This window comes from Canis lupus, chromosome 10 (assembly GCF_011100685.1).
Source record: "Canis lupus familiaris isolate Mischka breed German Shepherd chromosome 10, alternate assembly UU_Cfam_GSD_1.0, whole genome shotgun sequence".
NCBI lineage: Eukaryota > Metazoa > Chordata > Mammalia > Carnivora > Canidae > Canis > Canis lupus.
This window is the reverse complement of record NC_049231.1, coordinates 22,367,172-22,380,233: the sequence shown is the minus strand read 5'-3', so window position 1 is coordinate 22,380,233 and position 13,062 is coordinate 22,367,172. Positions and strand designations below refer to the sequence as shown.

The 13,062-nt window shown below is 60.2% G+C and overlaps 1 long non-coding RNA gene across 8 annotated transcripts; it reads left to right on the top strand.

The window, feature by feature from the left end:
- The first annotated feature begins 371 nt into the window (after positions 1-371).
- On the top strand, positions 372-11,147 carry LOC102153700. 8 transcript variants are annotated; one of them, XR_005365499.1, is made up of 6 exons: positions 372-866; positions 1,722-2,087; positions 3,733-3,840; positions 5,015-5,292; positions 6,666-10,296; positions 10,408-11,147. It is a non-coding gene; the product is annotated as an uncharacterized LOC102153700 (long non-coding RNA). The 8 variants fall into 8 exon arrangements; XR_005365498.1 differs by having other exon boundaries at positions 2,635-3,840; XR_005365494.1 differs by having other exon boundaries at positions 2,635-5,292; positions 6,666-6,840; positions 8,778-10,296.
- The last annotated feature ends 1,915 nt before the right edge of the window (positions 11,148-13,062 follow it).

Below are 13,062 nucleotides of genomic sequence, written 5' to 3'. Positions count from 1 at the left end.
AAATGAGATCGGGGCTTCCTCACGGATTAATTAATCCATGTGTTCCATGAGTATTGATGGAGCCTTTTCTGGGTGCCAGGAGCTGTCCTGGGGGCCCCAGATCAGGTCAGCAAACACAGGCACCCGGGGGCTCAGGCCCCGGGCACCCACAGGCAAAGGCTGGGGTCTCTAACTGTCTCTGGGCCGGCTTTCCACCTGGCTGCCCGCCCCGGCCCAATCCCCGAACCAGGAACGGCCCCCGCCTTCCCGAGCAGGGCAGCCCGTGGACCACACGCTCTGCCAACTTGTCCAGATCAGAGTACTTCTCTCTCGGGACAGCAGGGTGACCTTGCCTGTGGGCCCCAGGAGCTAAGAATAGCTGGGGCAGCTGCCCTCCCAGCCCCCAGCCCCGCGGGAGGAGCTAAAGGACCCTACCGCCCGCAGAGGGGACAGCTGCTCCTGGCATCTTCGGGCACAGGGCTGAGCCCTGCCAGCTGTTTGGAGGAGGAGAGGAGCCAGAAGAAGGGGGGTTTTCCACCTCCGAAAGTGCTGAACTCACGCTTGGCTGCTGGGCTGAGGTCCCCCCTGGAGTCTGGGGAGGTGTTTGAACCCTGGCTCCGCTGCTTCCTGGTGAGTGACCTTCAGCGAGCCACCTGTCCTCGGAGCTGGGCTTCCCAGGGGAGGACATGGCCATGGCCCGGCCTCAGCACCTGGAGCTGGTCCCCGGCCCCTCCCGGATCCTGCCCGCTGCGAGGAGCCTGGAGACCCTCGTCCCAGGGCCCTGCGTGCACCCTCCAGCTTCGCCCAGTGCTTGCTCTCCATGGCTGCCCAGTTCTAACAGCCCAGAACATTGCTCTGGAAGCTGACGGCCTAGGGACAAAGCCCAGGTGAGCCACTCACAGGCTTTTGATCTCAGACCTGCGGCTTTACCTCTCCCGGCCTGTGTCCCCCTCTGTGAGATGGGGATCGAGGCTGTGATGGAGGCATGGCTGCAGGGTGAGCTCTGCACAGGGAGGGGCGCACAGTAGGTGGGGCTTGGTGGCACCCAGCTCTTCAGGGTCATCCTAGCAATGGCGCTTACAGGAGTCCTGTGGGCTAGGCAAGGGGCCCAGGGCAGGAGGGATCCTGCCCAAGGATGGCATCTCTCCCACCTGAGAGATGAAAGGAAGCCAACAGTCGGTCTTCCAGGTGTTTGTGTCGGAGAATTGGGCTCTGTCTGGGGTTGGGGCAGTGGCAGTAGCCCGGGGACAGGGCCCTGTATTTATTAGAGAATTCCTCATGATGAGCACACCTTGCAGGTTTACTGGAGGGTATGAGATAGGCAGCAATGGGATGGGGTTTGCGTTCGGGGCCCCGGGGGCTGTGGTTCAGCTGACTGCTTCCTTGTTCAAGGGGAGACGTAGCAGAGTTCTGACTGGGTCCAGGGTCCTTGGTCCCACTCCTCATCCTGAGGCCAGGCTGCCTGGCCCATCCATCAGGGTGTGTGCATGGGGAGGGGTGCTTCTTCCTACCTGGGCCTGCCTTCTGAGTCTCAGGGACCGGGAGGCATCTATGTCAACATGGAGACGCATGAGCCAAGCGTGGAGGTCTTTAGACTGTGGGCAGGGCCTGGCACGGTGCCCTCCCAGCCCCAAGTCTGGCCTCGGGGGCCTAATGAGACCCATTGCTTGCAGCTAAGTTCCTGTTTGTGGAGAGCTCAGGTGGCCCCAGCCCTCACCTCGACGCCCTGTGCCTCCCGACAGGTGTGTGGCAGGTGCTCTGTGGGTGCACGTCCATCCCATCCCGTTCTGAGGACTTGCCCGGGCCAGTCAGTCACGGCCACAGGACTCACAGGGGTGCTTCTCCAAGTGCAGAGAGCACCTGCATGGGGTCCAGCACATTCTCACCCACTCCCTAAACTACGGCTCACGGCAGCCAGACGGCCCACGCGGTGATTATGGCCAGAAGCCATCCAGAGGCTGACTGACTTGTCCAAGAACGCCCAGATGCAGGGCTGTCAGGAGGACCACCTTTTGCAAACCTCAATGGACCATTGTCTCCCTGACCCCCGGCCTGAGCCCCACGGAAGCTTCCAGGTCGTTTGAGGAGCACAGAATCACACAGTTGAGGTATTTGGGGCAGAGCTGCGACTCAAATACCCCTCTGCCCCCCAGTCTGCTCTCAGCCAGCAGCCCAAGGGACCCACCCCACCCAGAGCCAAGGCCAGCTTCGTGGCCCCCCTTCTCTGCAAGGCTCTTACCCTAAGAGACCCACACAGCTAACTGGCTCATTCCGCGGAATCTTTTCTAGGATGCCAGCACCCTCCTCCTCCTCAGGCCTCCACGGGCTCTCGCTGCCCCTCCCCCTGCCCCTCCGTCCTAGTTAAGACTCCCCTTTCCCAGGGCCTGTCTTTGCTGAAGCACCTCCTACCCATCTGGGCACTTTGCTCCTTTGTCACTTTGTTACAAATACTCATTGATCTGGGAGTCCGCTCTCATGGATCTGCTTGCTTCTGCGGTGCCTTCTGGGGGCCTGGCACACAGTAGGCCCTTCGCAAAGATTTGCTGAACGAGGGGGGACATTTTGCAGCAACGTCAGGCAGAACACGGGCAGGGAGCGCGGGCCTGCTGTTTCCAACTGTGCCCGCTTTCTTAATATTTTTGTTCCATTTATCAGAAATCAAGCCTGTGTCAAGCGCGGCAATACATCTAAATTGGTTGATTAAAGCATCAGGAAGAAAGTGGTGCTCGGCGGCAATTAAAGCAAAGCCATGGGAAGATTTGGAAATATTGTGATCCCTTCTGCGATTTTTGCAAATGGGCTTTCTATTCATAGCGAGTCCGTTGTCTTTATTTCATTATTTCTAGGGGTTTTCTTCCCGGCTCCTCCCCAGGCTTTCATGATATTGTTACATAAAGGGATTTCCATCATGACAAGCATGCTTGTTGTGCAGCCAGGACAGGCCTGGGGACCTAGGTGTGCCTCGGGGTAGGGATTCAGGCCGTGAGGCTCCTCTCACCATCGAATGCGGAGGTGGAGGGGAACCAGCCTGGGTCAGAGGCTGCGCTGGGCCGGGGGCACGCGAGGTAACCCACCCAGCTCCAAGACGGCCTTTCCTGCATCTTCCCACCTGACCCTTTCTTCCATGCCACTGTCCTCCTTGCTGCTCCTAGGACGTGTCAGGCACACGCCTGCCTCAGGACCTTTGTACTGGCTGGTCCTGACTACTGGCTGGTTCTGCTGTCCACTCCCACCCTGGCCTCCTCCTTCCTGCCTGCCTCGGCTGACACACTACCTCTCCGAAGCACCCTCCCCTCCTGACACTTCCTACCTGTCTTCTCAGCTTTTTCCCCTGAGATGTTCCCTGCCATCTGCTATAGACTATATACGTATTCGCTTATTTCTGAGGAGTGAACAGATTTAAGGGTTCTTGAGGTGGTCAGGGTCCAGATCTGAGGGCTCATGGTGTGAGGATGGGGTTGGAGGGCTGTGGAAATGTTTGCCCTGCTGGGGGAACCCAGGCAACACTTCCCTGACCTGCTGGTTTCCCCGGGACACACGGGTGTGCGCAGTGCCCCCATTGCCCCCTCCACCTGCTGGCCTGTCCCCAGTCCCCACCTGGCACTCAGCCTCACCTCACTGGTTCCACAGCCCACCCCATTTCCCGGAGCCCCACCTGGAGTCACTGTTACGGGTTGAATTTGACCTCCAGAATTCATGGGTTGACGTTCTGACACCCTGTAACTCCAAATGTGGCACTTTATTTGGAAATAGGACCGATGCAGGTACAACGAATGATGTTGAGATGAGGTCATCCTGGAGTATGCCCTAATCCCATATGGCTACTGGATGTCCTGATGAAAAGGACACACTTGGACCCAGGTATGTGCACAAGGAGCAGTCCACGTGAAGACAGAGGCAGAGATCCGGGGACGCGTCTGCAAACCAGGGAACGCCGTGCATTGCCAGCAAACCCCCAGAAAGGGAGAGAAGCCCAGGGAAGATTCTCTCTCTCACAGTCTCAGAAAGAGCCAGCCTGCCAACACCTTGATCTCAGCCTTCCAGCTCCTAGAACCTGTCGTCGTAAGCCCCCTGCCCTCGCCCGTCTGTGGCCCCCGTCACAGCAGCCCTGAGACATGAACCAGGCTACCCAGCTCCCCCCGCGCACCCCTTCTTTCCCCTCCCTGCCCACACCCGGCTCCTCCAGGGCCGCCGCCCTCGCTCATCAAAGGAGTCAGTTCTCTGAGTCTCTGGTTCCTCATTTGAGAAATTAGGATAATAATACCCACCTCCCACGGCTGTCACGAGTCTTCAGTAAAGTACACTGGGAAATGCACCTGGTTCGTAGTAAGGCTCAGTAATTGGTGGTGGCAGTAGTGTGGTGGTTATTTTTATTGTTGTCATATTAATAGTATTATTGTAATTAACCATCATTTGCCAGGTCTGAGCTGGCCCTGGGGGGATAACAGCGCCCCGCGTACCACCGTGTGCACAGGAGAAGAGGCTGCCCATCAGAGAAGGGAAAGGCTTCCATGCGTTCCTGCTTGCAGGAACGTATTGCTGCCACCCCTGTGCTGGGACACACCGGTCCCAGTAGAGGGAGCTACGCTGAATGCCATGGGGCACGATCAGGGCTCCGATGAGGGACCCTGAGCCAGCCTGGGGTGAGGCGGGGGTGGATGCAAAGAAGGCTTCGCGGAGCAGTGGACTTTTGAAGTCGGTGTAAAAGGAAGGGAATCCGTGCCTCTGGCCCCAGCTCCTGCACGTATTCATCCCATGACCCTGCATGACAGACGAGAGCTGGCCTGTCCCCACTCCCGGGAGAGTTTGGGTGTCACGTTCTCTAGGACTCATTGCCCCCCAGGCCCTCCCCTCGAAGCCACTCCAGGTCAGGACGCAGGTTGCCAGCCAGGTCCCGAGAGAGCTGCGGGCCTGGGGTAAGAGAAGGGAAACGCCCGATGAACACCTAAAACATGCCCTGCCCTGTCGCTGAAGACCCATACCCCGCCGGGGCTGAGCCTGGACTGTCCCACACCTTCCCGGTTCTTTTATTCAGTTTCGGCTCTGCGGCTGGCCACCTGCCTGTCCTTTTGAGCACCGAAATAGAGAGATAAATAGGGAAGCAGAGCTGGGCAGATGTCACCATTTCTGAGAGTTGCCGCTCGCTCGCCACCTGGGATTTTGTTTTCCCCATCAGAACACAGAATATCCCAGCAGCGTGGAGTCTTTCTCTGCTGGCAGATTTAAGGCGTCTTATAAACAGGAGCCCGAGAAGGACAAAGGAGCACATGTCTGCCAAGCACCTGTTCTGCTCGGGGAGCTGCCTTCCGTGGTGTGCGTGTGGTCTCTTCTCTCTTCTCTACCCATTTTACAGATGTGGATGAGGGTGGAGGGAGGGAGCGCCCACCCGGGCGGGGAGCCAGGAGGTGACGTCGGGGCTCCGAATGCCACGCTTGCCCTAGACCAAGACACAGAGTAGGATTTCAAGGGTGAGGGGTGCCTGGGTGGCTCAGCAGTTAAGCCTCTGCCTCTGGCTTAGGGCATGACCCCGGGGTCCTGGGGTCAAGTCTCGCATTGGGCTCCCTGTGTGGAGCCTTCTTCTCCCTCTGCCTGTGTCTCTGTCTCTCTCTGTGTCTCTCATGAATAAATAAATAAATCCTAAAAAAAAAAAAAGAAAGATTTCAAGAGTGAGCAGCATTGGGGTGGATGGCCAGGCTAGCGGAGGTTAGGCGGGTGCTGTTAAAGAGAAATTTGCACCAGATGCTTGCTAAAAGCAGCAAGGAAGGCTTTGTTCAAGATTATTGCTATAAGGGTCAAGACTATTGCAAAAAGATCAAGAGATTGAAGTCAAATCCAAATACAGCCAAGACGGCTGGGGGTTTATAGCCATGGAGCAGATCAAGGGGTCAGTGCATGGAAAATCACTGACAGGGGCTTGATTAGACACCAGAGGTTGGGGGATTCCTGCCAAACAGCCTCATAGAATTCTTCCTAAGGGCCAAGGACTCAGACACCAAGGATGGGGGCTGAGGAACTGGGGGATCCTTGATGAAACGGCTTAGTGGGATTCTCTGCTGGAGTAGGGCGGGGTCAAGGTCTGGTCAAGGAGGAGAGCTCTCAGAGGAGCCTCATGGGAGTTTGGACAAGGTGGGGGGTCATCACATGGTAGGGGAGAGGGGAAGGAGGTCGAGGGCCGTAGCGTCCCTGGGGACTTGGCAGGGCTCAGAGGTGTCCCGAGACGTGGAGGCAGGGAGGCCAGGAGGGATGTGAGGCCACGCTGGGGCCACGCTGAGCACCCAGCAGATGCCGGGCCCCAGATTCCAGGGGGGCCCAGCGTGCACTGACAGAGCCGGGGTTTCCAGCCCCCGTTTGGGTGAGCAGAGCAAGAGCAGCAAAAGCCTCGGGGCGGGTGTTGGCAGGTGACCATCCGTATGCCCTCAGCCTCCAGAAAGCACAGGTTTTGGTGTCATGATGAAGGGTCTGGCCCTGGGGGTGGGGGTGGGGGCGGTGGGCATCAGCCAGGGCGAGTGATCTGGGAGCAGTCTGTCTGGGCGGAGCTCGGAGCTCTTGGGCTGTCTGGGGCACCCACCTGCTCCCGGGTGGGGGACACGGCATGGTTGACCCCAGCACTGTCGTGGCTGTAGAGCTGAATCCCAGCTCAGCCACCTCCTGGCCTCCTCGCCCGGCTCAGCTTCCTCATCCCCCAGACAGGTAACCAGAATACCCAGTCCTCAAGGAGCCTGGCCTATCATGTGAGCAATGATGATGAAAAAGAAGGACGAGGAAGAGGAGGAAGAAGAAAGAACTAGGCGCCCCCACCTCAACCACTGGGGTGGCTGAAGGGGAGAGATCCTCACCTACACTCCCATGAGCTGCCAACGGGTATGTGCAAGGGCCCTGGGGCCGACTGGTGATGACACATTGAAGGCTTTTCCTATTTTTGAAAAGGTTTTCTCATCTTACATCTCACTGACCCTCACAGCCCTTAGAAGGACCCAAATCTGTTCCTGGTCTATGGACACAGAAACGGAGGTGGGGAGGCTCAGAGAGGTGAAGGGACCCACCTAGATCTCAGAGGAGATGCACACCTGGGCCTGGGGACCTTGCACCCAGCTCCCAGGTCACGAGTCTCAGCAGGGCCTGCAATAAGGTGGCCTTGGGAAGGCATTTCAGGGAGTAGGAACAGCTTAGGCCAAGGCCCGGAGGCCGATGGGACCTGAAAACGTGGCGAGGGGGAGGGGGTTGGCAGTGAATGTTGGGGGAGCACAGAGCACAACTGGGAAAAGCATCCCTCAGGGTGGAGCTGGGACGGCCCAGCCACACGAGCGTCAGAGCCCCAGGCGTGAGCGGGGACTCCTTGCCCTGCCCCTCCCTGCCTGGTGCTGCGTGATCGGACCCTGACTCAGTTTCCCAGCTGTTATGTGGGGCTGTGGTGCTCCCTGAGCGAGTGCCACGGAGGCACGGCCCCGGCACACAGCAAGGCGCGGGGTCCTAGGGCCTCGTCCTAGTGGAGCGCCACCTGTCACCTGGGGCGCGCACTGAGCTCCTAACAGGAGGCCCCTCGCATCGGATGTGATGTGGCCACACGACTCCAACGGGACACAGACCCGTGTTCTCTGCTGCTGTGGCTCCCTGCCCTCGGGGGCTGTCTGGTCACGCTGTTTGCAGCTGGCAGCTGCCCCGGGGACCCCCGGGGGGAGGAATTCAGAGCTGGGGCTTTTCACGGCACCCAGATGTGTCCTCCGTGGGTACTTCTGGGTGACGAGGGGACGGGCTGAAGCCGCTGTCGTGGACGGAAGCAAGCGAGAACATGTGAGGGCCAGATTTGCCCCCCTTCCCCCACCCCCACCCTGAGGAGTCCTCCCAAGCTCTGTCATGACTCAGTTCCGGGACAGCCGAGGGCTTGGGACAAGGGACAGGCTGGCCCCCACACGCGGCCCAGACCAGAGGGGAGCGGTGGCCCGGCTCTTGGCTGGTGTCCTGAGGGGTCACATGTGCAGCGAGCTGCCTTCCTGCCCAGGGCACGTATTCCTAAAGGGCAGCGACTGTGCCTTGTGTCGCCCCCATTCGTCCCATGGCTCCCGGACCACAGCTGCGGGTCAGGTAGGGGCCACCGCGGGTGCAAGACAAGTAGGTCTGGAGTCTCCAGGGCTGGGCAGCGGACAACCTGCTGTAGAGCCGTGTCGCGGCCCCTCGCAGGTGGCTTCTGGGGAGCCCAGAACTTTCCTGGACCATTTTGGGAGCCGTTGTAACAAACGGGCTCTGGAATGAGCCAGGCTGGGGTCTGCTGGCTGGCCGTGTGACCCCGGGGAAAGTCATGGTGTCTCCCAGCTTCAGTTTCCCTGGAGGAGACAGAGCTCTTGCAGGGGTGGAGGGGCGGCGTTCTCACGGGGATTACCAGGTTCCGTGTGATGGGTGCTCCAGGAATTCCAGAATTGTGATGAGTCCGCAGGGCTCTGGGCATCACTGTGCACCCCATCATTCGTACAGTGAGGTCCTAACCCCTCGTGCCGCGGAATGTGACTGGATTTGGAGACAAGGTCTTGGAAGAGATCATGAAATTAAACGAGGGCATTAAGGCGGGCCTTAGTCCAACATGACTCACGTCCTTATAAAAGGAGTTCAGGGGCAGCCTGGGTGGCCCAGTGGTTTAGCGCCGCCTTCAGCCCAGGGCCTGATCCTGGAGACCCGGGATCAAGTCCCATGTCAGGCTCCCTGTGCGGAGCCGCTGTGTCTCTGCCTCTCTCTCTCTCTCTCTGTGTGTGTGTGTGTGTCTCATGAATAAATAAACAAAATCTTAAAAAAAAAAAAAAAAAAAGGAGTTCAGGACACAGACCCACACGGGGAGAGGACGGTGGTCTGCAGACCAAGGAGAGCAGACAGGAAGAGCCAGCTCCGCAGACACCTTGACCTTGGACTTCCGGCCTCCAGACAGCGAGGCGACAAGTGCCTATTGTCGGCTAAGCCGCCCCCTGCCCCTGGCACCTGTTACTGGACAAGAGGACACCCTGGCATTTCAGGAGAAGTACTTATCTCTCCCCCCAAAGGCTCCAGCTCACCCTGCAGGAGCCCCAGCCCAACTTGACCTTGTCCCAAAGAGTTCTCCACCCCTGGGGGGCTTCACGGGGAAGCTCTGGGCACATAGACGTTGGCGGTGCTTGCGGTGGGCGCACACCATTGGCGGAGACGATCAAGGGAGCCACGCGGGTCCGTTCCAGGGCGTCTAGAGGGGCTTAAACTGGGCAGCCCTGGAAATGCGAGGGGAGGGCAGCGTTTGTTGAGCGGCTCTCCGAGGCCTGGCCCCATAGACACTCTTTCCGGGTTATCTCGTTGGTTTCTCGTCTCATCCTAAGGAAGCAGAGAATTTGTCTCTACTTCGCACGGCTGAAGAGCAGGCCCAGGACCACGGGGCCACAGGGTGGCAGAGCCCGGGGCAGGCCTCAGAGAATGAAACACCTGGCCAGGGCGCGGGGCACGTGGAGCCCGCCGCGGGTCGGAGCAGCGCTGGGCGGCCCGAAGACGGCCCTGCGGGTAGGGCAGTGGGGTCCCGGGAGTTCCTCCTCAAACGCTCCTTCAACTCCCGCTCCTACTCGCAATGGAGAGAAAAGGGGCGCCTCCTGTCTCGGGGGAAGGTTGGGTTCAGTGTCCCCTCCGGTGGAGGCCCCTCCTCTGGGCACCTGCTAGCCTTGGGCTCGGGGGCGGCTGTGGTTTACAGCCCAGGCGTCTTGAAACCGGGGATGTCCACCCGCCCCCGGCACCTCCACAGGGCTCCACACAGGAGGTGCCTGTCACAGTGAACGCCGGCATCGTGGGCCTGTGCCAGCGCGCCACATCCCCTGTGCCAACACCGGCAGCAAGCACTGTGGTCAGACCCATTGCACAGATGGGCAGATAGCGAGCAGAGAGGCCGAGGGCAGGTCCACCTGCAGCACTTCGCCCATGGAGGCGGGGGGGGGGGGGTTGACCAGGGGCCACCCTGCCCCGCAGTCTGCTGTTGAGTGACCATGTGCGCGAGGGGTGTGGCATCTGGAGCAGTCCTGCTGCCGACAGGCTGCGCTGGCTTCCTCCGCCGAGAGATGGGCGCCCTCCCCACCACGTGCGTCGGGTGCTGTGGGGATGCAGGACAGCGGGGTGGGCGCCCAGGTGTGGACCCTCCACCCGGGACAGCCGCAGCCCCCTGGAAGGGCCAGCCACTGCGTCGGGGACACTGGCCCGGCTGCTAACGAGGCTTCCCTGGCGCGGCCTTGGCGGTGGCGCCCGATGGCACCCAGCTTCCCTCCACGGGCCTTCCAGGATCCCACTCCAGCTCCCGTCTGACGCTGAGTCCGTGCTGGGCCGGTGAGAGGCAGTGGCTGCCAAGTGTCACAGGAGGGGCGGGGACCCCTGGAGCCCCGTGAGCTAGAAGCCTCTTCAGTTAGACAGACCTGCTTCCCTGCTCCCATTTCACAGATGAGGACTCGGAGGCCCAGAGGAGGAGCCTGCCTCCACCAGTCGGTCATCAGAGTGGCTGAGCTCCTGCGGGGCCCCCCACCAGCCACTGCTCGCCCTGTCCTGCCCTCCTTCCAGATCCACCTGCTGCTGGGGACGGGCCCCCGCCCGAGGCAGGTGCAATAGGGCTGACCCTGCGGCCTCGGGCCTGGGAGGGGTAGTAAGGGGGTGCTTCCCGCAGGGGTCCCCATCCCTGGAGATCGCCAGCTGCCATCTCCCAAGCCCCCACCCCGAGGTGGTGACGGGCCCTGCCTCAGTTCGCAGGGAGCTTGGCTCCTCCCCAGCTCACCACTCCGCTGACGGCCCTGAAGCCCCAGTGGGTGGAGGCTGCCAGCAAGGAGGCACGGCCTGCCTTCGGGACGGTGGGTGGGGGGGTGGTCTCCAGGCCAGGTGCTGGGTGCTGACAAGGGGGAGCACAGGGTGAAGGGGGCTCGGGGTGGAGGCGTTGGTGGTGTGCACTCCCAAGCCAGCCTGGCCCTGGGGACAGGTCCCACGGGATGCAAACGGGACTAGGTTCCAGGCAAGCCTCCATGCCAAGCTAAGCCAGGGGGTCCGCCTGGAGGAAGAGGCCTGACTCTGGGCAGCCCCGGTGGCGCAGCGGTTTAGTGCCGCCTACAGCCCAGGGTGTGATCCTGGAGACCCTGGATCGAGTCCCACGTCAGGCTCTCTGCATGGAGCCTGCTTCTCCCTCTGCCTGTGTCTCTGCCTCTCTCTCTCTCTGCATCTCTATGAATAAAAATAAATAAAATCTTAAAAAAAAAAAAAAAAAAGAGGCCTGACTCTAATTTGCACAAATCTGCCAGTCACTGCTTGAGGAGGATGGGTGCAGGGACCAAGCAAACAAGTGTCCCCTGGGACCCCTCGGGGATGTAGGTGTGGGAACAAGAGACTGCCTGGGGGGAGCCAAGAGGCAGGGCCACCCTTGTCCGCTGCCAAGGGACAAAGGGGCTCATTCTCGAGACTGTATTAAACCCTCAAGGATGGGTTCTAGAAGCTGGGGCAGAGCGCAGAGCATGGCCGAGGGACTGCAGCCCTAGGGGCCTGTGGGTGGGTCTCCAAAGACTGTTTAGGGGGCCTGACCCCAGCTCCGGCTGCCCCTCCTCACTGCTCTGCCTCGCAATGGGGACGGAGGGGGCACAGAGGAGGAACCAGCAAGGCCCTGGCCCCTAAACCAGCTGAGCTGGGGCAGGCAGGAGCTTTCCATTCCATGAGACTCTCCTGGAAGGGGCTGGATTACCCAGACCTGCCTGGAAAAGCCACAGGAAGTACCTGCAGTGTTGGTGCAGATCTGGGAAGAATGAGTGCTGGGGGGTCCTGCCCCCGAGCCCCAATCCACACTGGACCCATGGTGAGGGCTCCTAAAAAGAGCATGTGAGGAGGACAGGGTGTGTGAGCAGCATGGCGGGGGTGCAGGGAAGGGGCTGCCCAGACCCTGGGGGAGGGTGCAGGGTCCCCCGGGAGTGGGGGCACTGCAGGATGGAGGAGGTGCAGGGGGCACGGGGGGGGGGGCGCTGACCCCAGGTGAAAGGTCAAGTCACCAAAGAACCTAGTCCCTCCAAAGGGAGATTCAGGTTGGGCTGTCACGGTGCACCTGCTAGAAACACCCCTCCTGATGTCAGCGACCGTTCACAGCCACCCCACTCCCGTCCTGGCCTGGAGGCACCTGTGTCCTGTGCCCCTCGGTGCCCTAAGTCCTGCAGCTGTGTCATCACAACCTGAGTCAGGGTGCGTCGGAAAGGGCGCCTTTGTCTTCAGGAAGCTTCAGAAATAAAGACATGGCACATGGATGCTTGAAGAAGGTGGGCTCGCACGTACAGATGTCGACTCTCACACTCACACCTACCTATGTGCATGGACATTTCACATGTGTGCACGCGCATATATTCACATTCATGTATGTGCAGTCACACACTAAAAATCACATGTGTGCACTCACACACTCGCATGGGTGAACACACTCACATCCGTGAGCTCACACACGTATGCACACACACACACAAACACTTCCCGGGTCTCCGAGGCCATCCTCTGCAGGGGGCAGCCTCATTCCCGCGGCGCCCGAGGGCTACATTAGAATCATTGGTCCCTCATTCTTCCTGGCTTTTAAGAAATTGAGCAGTTTGGCCCCAGGTGGATCCTAAAAAGGATGATCTCTGAAAATTGAGTAAAGCCAGAGAGAAGTGCTCGTGCCTCAAGACTTTGCTCTCGCAGATGGCACCCTAGGGGTGCCCTCCCCAGGCCTCGGGCAGCTGGGCGTCTACACGGCTCCCAGCAGGTATAGACCGAGCCTTCAGATCTGCAGGAAGGGACCTTGGGGTCTCATGTCTCTGGGTCCAGCTCAGGGGTCTTGTGCCTGGCTGAGCCTTCCCCAAGCACCCTCTGCAGGGCTCTTAGCACTGCTGCCCCAGATTCCTGCCGCGCCGTCCCATGTCCCTTGGCATGAGGTGCGAGTGTCAGATAAAGGGATGTGGGAGTCCCACCCACCGCACAGATGGGAAACTGAGCTTCAGGAGGGGGAGCCACCTGCACAGGGTCACACGTGGACGTGAGTTGACTCATCTGAGGCCCCTTCCAGCCCCGGGCTCCCTATGTCTCAGCCCCAGGGGCCCAGGGGGA